Below are 7,522 nucleotides of genomic sequence, written 5' to 3' on the forward strand. Positions count from 1 at the left end.
GGTTTGGGGCGTGACACCGTTCCTCCTACGTCTTTGCACCTTGCTCCTTAGATAGCTTGAAGTGGTTGGCTAATGGTGTGCTAACATATGGACGCCGAGAGCCGAGAATGGAGTACTACGGAGGCTTTCAGCACCGGATTCAGTGATCGAAATTCCTGTGAATCCGATTTTTGGGTTTGGGGCGTGACACCATTCCTCCTGCGTCTTTGCACCTTGCTTCTTAGATAGCTTGAAGCGGTTGGCTAATGGTGTGTTAACTGGCTCAGCACCTCCAATATTAAATCGATCAAGTACCTTGGCTATGTACTATTCCTATGATAAAACTGGTTTCTTGTTTTTCCTGTCACACTTTATCCTCATGCTTAGGATTTATTTTGTAGCTCCTAAATTCTTCATGACAAATTCTCTATATAGTTGTCTTTTGAGATCTGAGATGTCCTTTATGCTTGAACCGGCCACAAGCATATCATCAACATACAGAAGAAGGATGATGTATAATGTATCAAACTTCTTCAAATAACAATAGTGGTCTGCATGACATCTCCTAAAACCATTTCCCAACATGAAACTGTTGAACTTCTTGTACCACTGCCTCGGGGCCTGCTTCAAGCCATATAGACTTTTCTTCAGTCTGCAGACTTTGTTCTCCTTTCCTGGTGCCACTTATCCTGTCGGCTGATGCATATATATCTCTTCTTCAAGGCCCCCATGAAGAAAGGGTGTCTTAACATCTAGCTGCTCTAAATGTAAGTCCTCTGTAACCACTATACTCAAGACCATGCGAATCGTAGACATTTTCACTACTGGTGAAAATATTTCAGTGAAATTGATACCAGCCTTTTGTTAAAACCCTTTCACAACTAGTCTAGTTTTGTACCATTTCGAACCATCATGCTTCTCCTTCAGTCTGTAAACCCACTTGTTATGGAGAGGTTTCTTATCCTTATGTAGAGTGACTAGTTCCCATGTACGATTAGACTCAAGAGAATCCATCTCATCATCTATGGCTTGCTCCTACTTAACCTGTGTATCCGGCTGTAATGCCTCTTCAAAACACTCTGGTTCACCATTATCTGTCAACAGTAGATAATGTAAGGAGGGTGAGTATCGGACCGTGGGTCTCCTCTCTCAAGTGGACTTCCTCACAACCGGTGTTTGTGGCTCTGCCTTATAATGCTCCTGTACATGATCATCCTATGGCACTGTAATACCCGTGTCCGGTAACTCTTCCAACTCTACGAATTCTTTCTCCTCGGCCTTATTTTCCTGCACACTGTCCTTATGCATCACTTTTTCATTAAAGACTATGTCCTTGCTTCTGATGATTTTTCTATTTTCTGCATCCCAAAACCTGTAGCTAAAATCATGCTGCCCGTAGCCTATAAACGTGCACCTCCAGGACTTCGCATCCAGCTTGTTTCTGTGCTCTGCATCAATGTGAACATATGAAGTGCAACTGAACACTCTGAGATGTGCAGGGTTCACTTCTTTTCCAGTCCATGTTTCTTCTGGTAGCCCACCATCCAATGGTGCTGAGGGACTTCTATTGATGAGATATGCGGCAGTATTCAAAGCATCTGCCCAAAAGGTCTTAGGCAACGCTGCATGTACCCTCATGCTCCTAGCGTGCTTAAGGATGGTAATGTTAATACGCTTAGCCACACCATTCTACTGTGGTGTCCCTGGAATCATTTTCTGATGTTTGATTTCATTTGCCGCATAATACTCCTCAAATTTCTTATTACAGTACTCTCCCCCATTATCTGATCTGAGACATTTTACTGTTTTACCTGTCTCATTTTCTACCATAACTTTCCACTTCTTAAATACATCAAATACATCAGATTTATGCTTTAGAAAATAGACCCATAGTTTTCTACTAGCATCATCAATAAAAGAAAATAAATAATGCGAGCCATCAAGACATAATACCTGTGTCGGTTCCCACACATCAGTGTGTACAAGTTCTAACAGATGCGTATTTGGAGCGTATCCTGTTGACTTGAAACCTACCCTCTTCTGGTTGCCATACACGCAATCCTTGCAGAATTCTTAGTCAATAGACTTCAGCCCTGGTAGCTTCCCTTTTGACAATAGTACTTTCATCCCTTTCTCACTCATATCCCAACCTCTAATGCCATAACTGCCCATTCACTCTAGTTGATGCGACTGCGAGTGAACTATACGATCCTGAAGTCACATACAAAGTACCTTTCTTCTTACCTCAAAATATCACCAAGGCACCTTTTGTGATATTTCAGGAATCACTGGTGAATGTCATCACATAACCGGTATCGGCCACTACCCCACTGAGATCAAGTTCCGTTTTAAACTCGGTACATGTCTGACATCCTTCAATTTCAAAGTCATTCCATCTTTCTGATTAATATGAACGTCTCCCTTTCCAACAATACTGCACGACTCATCATCACCTAGGTAGACTCTCCCAAAGTCACCTGATACATAATTACGTAGAAATTCCTTACATGAAGTGACATGAAACGAAGCACCCGAGTCTATAACCCAAGACTCATTCATCGCATAAAGAGACAAGATCAACGCCTCTATGTCACTCTCCTCAGATAGATTCACCGAATCCTTTCCGCCTTAAGATCTTCTTTCTTGTTTCTTGAGCGCCCTGCAATCGCATTTCATGTGCCCCTTCTTCCCATAATGCCAACATCCGTCTTTGTCTTTCGGTCCCTTGGACTTCTTCCTCGACTTAGAACGTCCGTGTTTATTGCTTCCTTTGTTTAAGGATCTTCCTCTTCCTTCAACGTTTAGAGCATTCCCTAAATCCCCTGAAACTCTTGATGCCTTTCTTCTAGATTCTTCGCTGAGAATTAGACCAGCCACATCATCAAATTTCAGTTTTGTCGACCCTGAAGAATTGCTCACAGCAATCACTAAACCATCCTAACTATCTGTTAGACTGGATAAGATCAATAATGCCCTAACCTCATCCTCAAAAATAATGCCAATGGATTCCAACTAGCTCATGAATGTATTAAACTCGTTTAGATGTTCAACCACGCTCCCACCATTTGACATCTTCACGTTGAATATCTGTTTCATAAGATGAACCTTGTTGGACGCTGAGTGCTTTTCATACATGGTGGCTAGGGTTTCTATTAATTCTTTTGTAGTTTTCATTTTAGATATATGGAAGGCGATGCTCTTAGACAAAGAGAGTTGGATCGTTCCTAAAGCCTTCCAATCCAATAAAAACCATTTATCATCTGTCATCCTTTCTGATTTCTTCTCTCTTCCTCCTAGAGGAATATAGAGATCCTTCTGATACAGATAATCCTCCATCTACATCTTCCAGAAGGCAAAGTTTGAACCATCAAACTTCTCAATTTTAGTCTTCCCTTCTTTCATCATCGCTCCTAATAGAACAAAACCAACATAGCTCTGATACCAGTTGTTGCGCAGCACGTCAACAATGCAGTGAACCGAGATCCAATCTCTGGTCTCATGTTGAGGGTCAAATATGGCATATTAGACCCCAGTTATTACCTGAATTATGAACATGATACTGTTTTAATGGGCTATTTTAATCGTGTTTGTGATGCAAGGAGAATTGATGAGCATGGATTGAAAAGGATGCTAAAGGTATGGATTTGACGCTCTGACATCACTGAGGCATTGGATGGGACTCCATGGGACCAAGATTTACGATTTACACACCAGAGATCAGAGAAATTCCAGCCACTCACTTCAAACAGGCCTGAAAAACGTCCAGAATGCAAGATCACAATGTTCCCACCATTTGATCGACTCAAAACTTCATACATGGCCTGAAGACCCTAAATAAACCGTACACGTCAAATTTCAGTAGTTGGATCCCTATGGAAGTGGTCTAATGGTCAGATCAGCCCATGAATTACCGATCTAAGGCCCACCTGATATTCAGATATGCTTCAAACTTGGGCTCTATCCATTAAATGAGATGAGAAAAGGGACGAGCGGATCAGATTTCCCACAAACATCAAGGTAGACCCCACTTCACGTGGCGGGTGTACACAGCGAGTGTACACCCGCTGTGCACCGGACCAACCAAAGGGGTCAAAGTCGGTTTTGACCAACCTTATTTCTAAAAATGAAAATCTCCATTTTCTCTGTTCGTAACAGGGAGTTGTGGGTGATCTCAGTGGGCCACCATATGGACCCATTAGCTCAATTTGAGCCGTCCATTCGAATCATACGAAGGTCCTGATCAAGATATGGTAGTTCTTGGTCTGAAGAATGCTAAAAAGAGGTTGCAAATGTGCTAGATGGCAGAATCCTCGTTGCAAGATCAAGCAGGTGGGCCGCGTCAACGAAATTCCAAAACCGACCATTTTTTACCAGATTTTCAAGGAGAAACTGATGGACGGTGTGGATTTCGCTGGAAATTCTGATTATGGGCTTCACCTATCATCAGCGCACGAAACGTGCAGGCCCTGTTTACAGCGCGTCCGAGACCCGGACGCTGCGGGCCGTTGTGCATCCACAGATAGGATCGGTCCGACGATCCGGACCATCCAAAATCATCCCAAAGTCGGACTGACCAGAGCCATGCAGCCCGGATGGCTTAGATCATGCACTTGGAGCTGAAAATGCACTTCAGACGAGATCTGTTGCGTTGTTTTTCCTGCGATAGATGCGGCGGACGTTGCAACTACGTAAGATTTCCGCACCGACTCCAGCGGCGGAAAGGAAGCTTGCAGACCAACCTCTCTACTGCCCTTGGCAGCTATAAAACAGAGGGAGAGAGAACGTGAGAGGGAGAGTGGCTAGGAAGGAGGCTGGACGTGAAGCAAAATCCCAGGATTGAGAGAGTTTTCTTTTTCTTAGTTTATATTTTCTGTTTTTATTTTTTATCTTTTTAATTTGAGGATAGCCTAATCATGGTAGGGTAAACCTCTTAGCCAGGGCTGAGAGGTGAAGCTTGTGGCGTGATGGGGTTGATCCTACGGCTTGGATGCATGTGATGAACTATATTTAATTCTAGTTAGATAAAAGAATGCTTTAGTTTTTAATGGTTTATTGTGACTTACATTATAGTAGATCTGCGATGGCTTGAGTATTTCCTTTTCCTTTCTTGTGATTATGAAGTCAGGATGCCATGTTGTTCACTATCGCCCCTTGGACATGGTGGAATGACGGAACTCTTCCTGACATTCATATATTACTCAGATTGGCCATGAATTGGTTTAATTCTGTTGTTTGCTTTGTCTCATGGGCATGGTTTTGTGATGGAATCCATTCTAATTTACACCCGTATGATCTCTTGAAAACTAAATTAAATAAAGTTAAGAATTGATTTTCAGGTTATATCTTCCAACTGGATGAAGATGGGACTCGAAGTCCAGTTGAGTTCATGAATCGACCGTAGATCTCCCTGATCTCTACAAGTGGATCCTCTGAATCCGTAGTTTCCTACCTCTGAATTCTTTAAGTTTTAAGATTAATATTTCACTATTATTCTCTCAAATTCATTCGATTTAGATTTCATCTTAGTCTAATTCTAGTTTTATTTAGTTTCAGATTACGTACAGGTTTCAGTCCCTTGGGATTCGACCTCGGTCTCACCGAGTTTATTACTACATCACAACCCTATACTTGGGGAGTGAACAAGTTTTTGGCGCCGTTGCCGGGGATTGACGGTTACGTTTTTCTGAAATTAACTAATTTTAGGATTAGTTTAAAATTAGGTTTAGATTTTTCTGATTTCTAGAAACTAACTTGTTTTCCTGTTTTGTAGGATCCTGACATAAACTTCTAAATTGGTAATCCCTTTTTAATTCCTCTACTTTTTCTAATTTTAGAATTAGGTTTGAGTTTTAGAAATTTTCTAATTCTAGTATTTTTCTATTTTTAGGAAATAGTTTATTTTTAGAAACTTTCCTCTTTTGTTTTTAGAAACTAGGTTAGTTATTTCCCTTGTAGAAATTCTTTCTAACTTTAGAAACTAACTCATCTTTCCTTTATTTTATTTTTAGAAAGTTTCCTTTTTAAGAATTAGTTTATTTTTAGAAACTTTTTAATTTTAGGTATAGATTTTCTATTTTAGAAACTTTCTAATTCTAGGCCTTCTTTTTAGAAACTAACTTTCTATTTCAATTGTAGGAACCTTCTAACTTTAGACTTTCTATTTTAGAAACTAATTTCTTTTGTTTTCTTTTGCAGGATCTTCACATAGGGGCTTCTCATTTGGTTTTTAACTTAGGGACTCCAATTTGGTAACTTCTTTCCAACCCTCTCTTTCTTTTTAGATTTTCTTTTCCTTTCTTAGGATTAGGTTTCGAATTTGATTGAGGGCTACGAGTGTTTCATGCCCAAGTGGGCTCGTGACAACACTTGACGTCTCCTGACTGAAGGAGGATTGGTTGAGGGGTTAACTATTCATTGCAGGACTAGACACCACTCAAAATCTCCTAAGTTAATTGAAGTGATGGCTGAAAACCAACCTCTTCTACCCCAACCTAGGGTGGAAGACATTCAAGATGAGAATGAGGTGCATCAAGCACCCCCGCCTCGTACTTTACGAGATTATTTACCACCAGTGGGGGTGAGTACACCCTCATGCATGGTTTTTCCTGAAAATACAGGATATATGGACATCAAGCCAGGGGTTATCCAACTCCTTCCTAAGTTCCATGGGCTTGAATTTGAAGAACCATATCTACATTTGAAAGAGTTTGATGAGATCATAGCCACTTTATATTTTCAAAATGTGTCTGAGGACACACTCAGGCTGAGACTCTTTCCTTTTTCCTTAAAGGAGAAGGCTAAGACGTGGTTACATTCACTGCGTCCTAGATCCATTGGCACATGGAATGATATGCAAAGGGAATTTATAAAGAAATTTTTTCCACATCATAAAACGATTACCCTTAGAAAAGCAATCATGAACTTCACCCAAAAGGAGGATGAAACATTTTACCAATGTTGGGAAAGGTTCAAGGATTTGGTCAGTTCATGCCCACAACACGGCTTTGAAACGTGGCGCATCACAAATTTTTTCTACGATAGACTGACATCTTCCATGTGCTAAATGGTCGAGATAATGTGTAATGGAGAATTCATTAATAAAAATGTCGACGAGGTATAGGATTACCTCGATAGTCTTGCTGAAAAAACACAATCATGGGATTATTACCCAAAATCGAATACCATGTCTAGGCCGACTCAATCTAAGGAGAAAGGTGGATTATATTTCTTGAAAGAAGAGGATGATCTCAAGTATAAAGTGATTACGCTCATAAGAAAAGTTGAGGCCATGGAAGGAAAGAAGGATAAGGCTAAGGAAAGTGTTTACGGCATCTGTGATTGTAACATTCATACAACTGAAAATTATCTTACGATACCCGCCTTTCGAGAAGTGTTGAATGAACAATCCAATGCCGTAAATAATTATCAAAGACCTTTCAATGGACCGACCTCTAATACGTACAATCCTGGTTGGAAAAATCATCCAAACTTTAGTTGGAGAAATGGACAAACTGCTACTCCTCAAAGTTTCTTCAATCAAAAT

The 7,522-nt window shown here is 40.6% G+C and overlaps 1 non-coding gene across 1 annotated transcript; it reads right to left on the minus strand.

Moving 5' to 3' along the window:
- Positions 1-6,877: 6,877 nt before the first annotated feature.
- On the minus strand, positions 6,878-6,984 carry LOC131250292 (small nucleolar RNA R71). Its single transcript, XR_009173219.1, has one exon. It is a non-coding gene; the product is annotated as a small nucleolar RNA R71 (small nucleolar RNA).
- Positions 6,985-7,522: the final 538 nt, after the last annotated feature.

This window comes from Magnolia sinica, chromosome 6, assembly GCF_029962835.1.
Source record: "Magnolia sinica isolate HGM2019 chromosome 6, MsV1, whole genome shotgun sequence".
Classification (NCBI taxonomy): domain Eukaryota; kingdom Viridiplantae; phylum Streptophyta; class Magnoliopsida; order Magnoliales; family Magnoliaceae; genus Magnolia; species Magnolia sinica.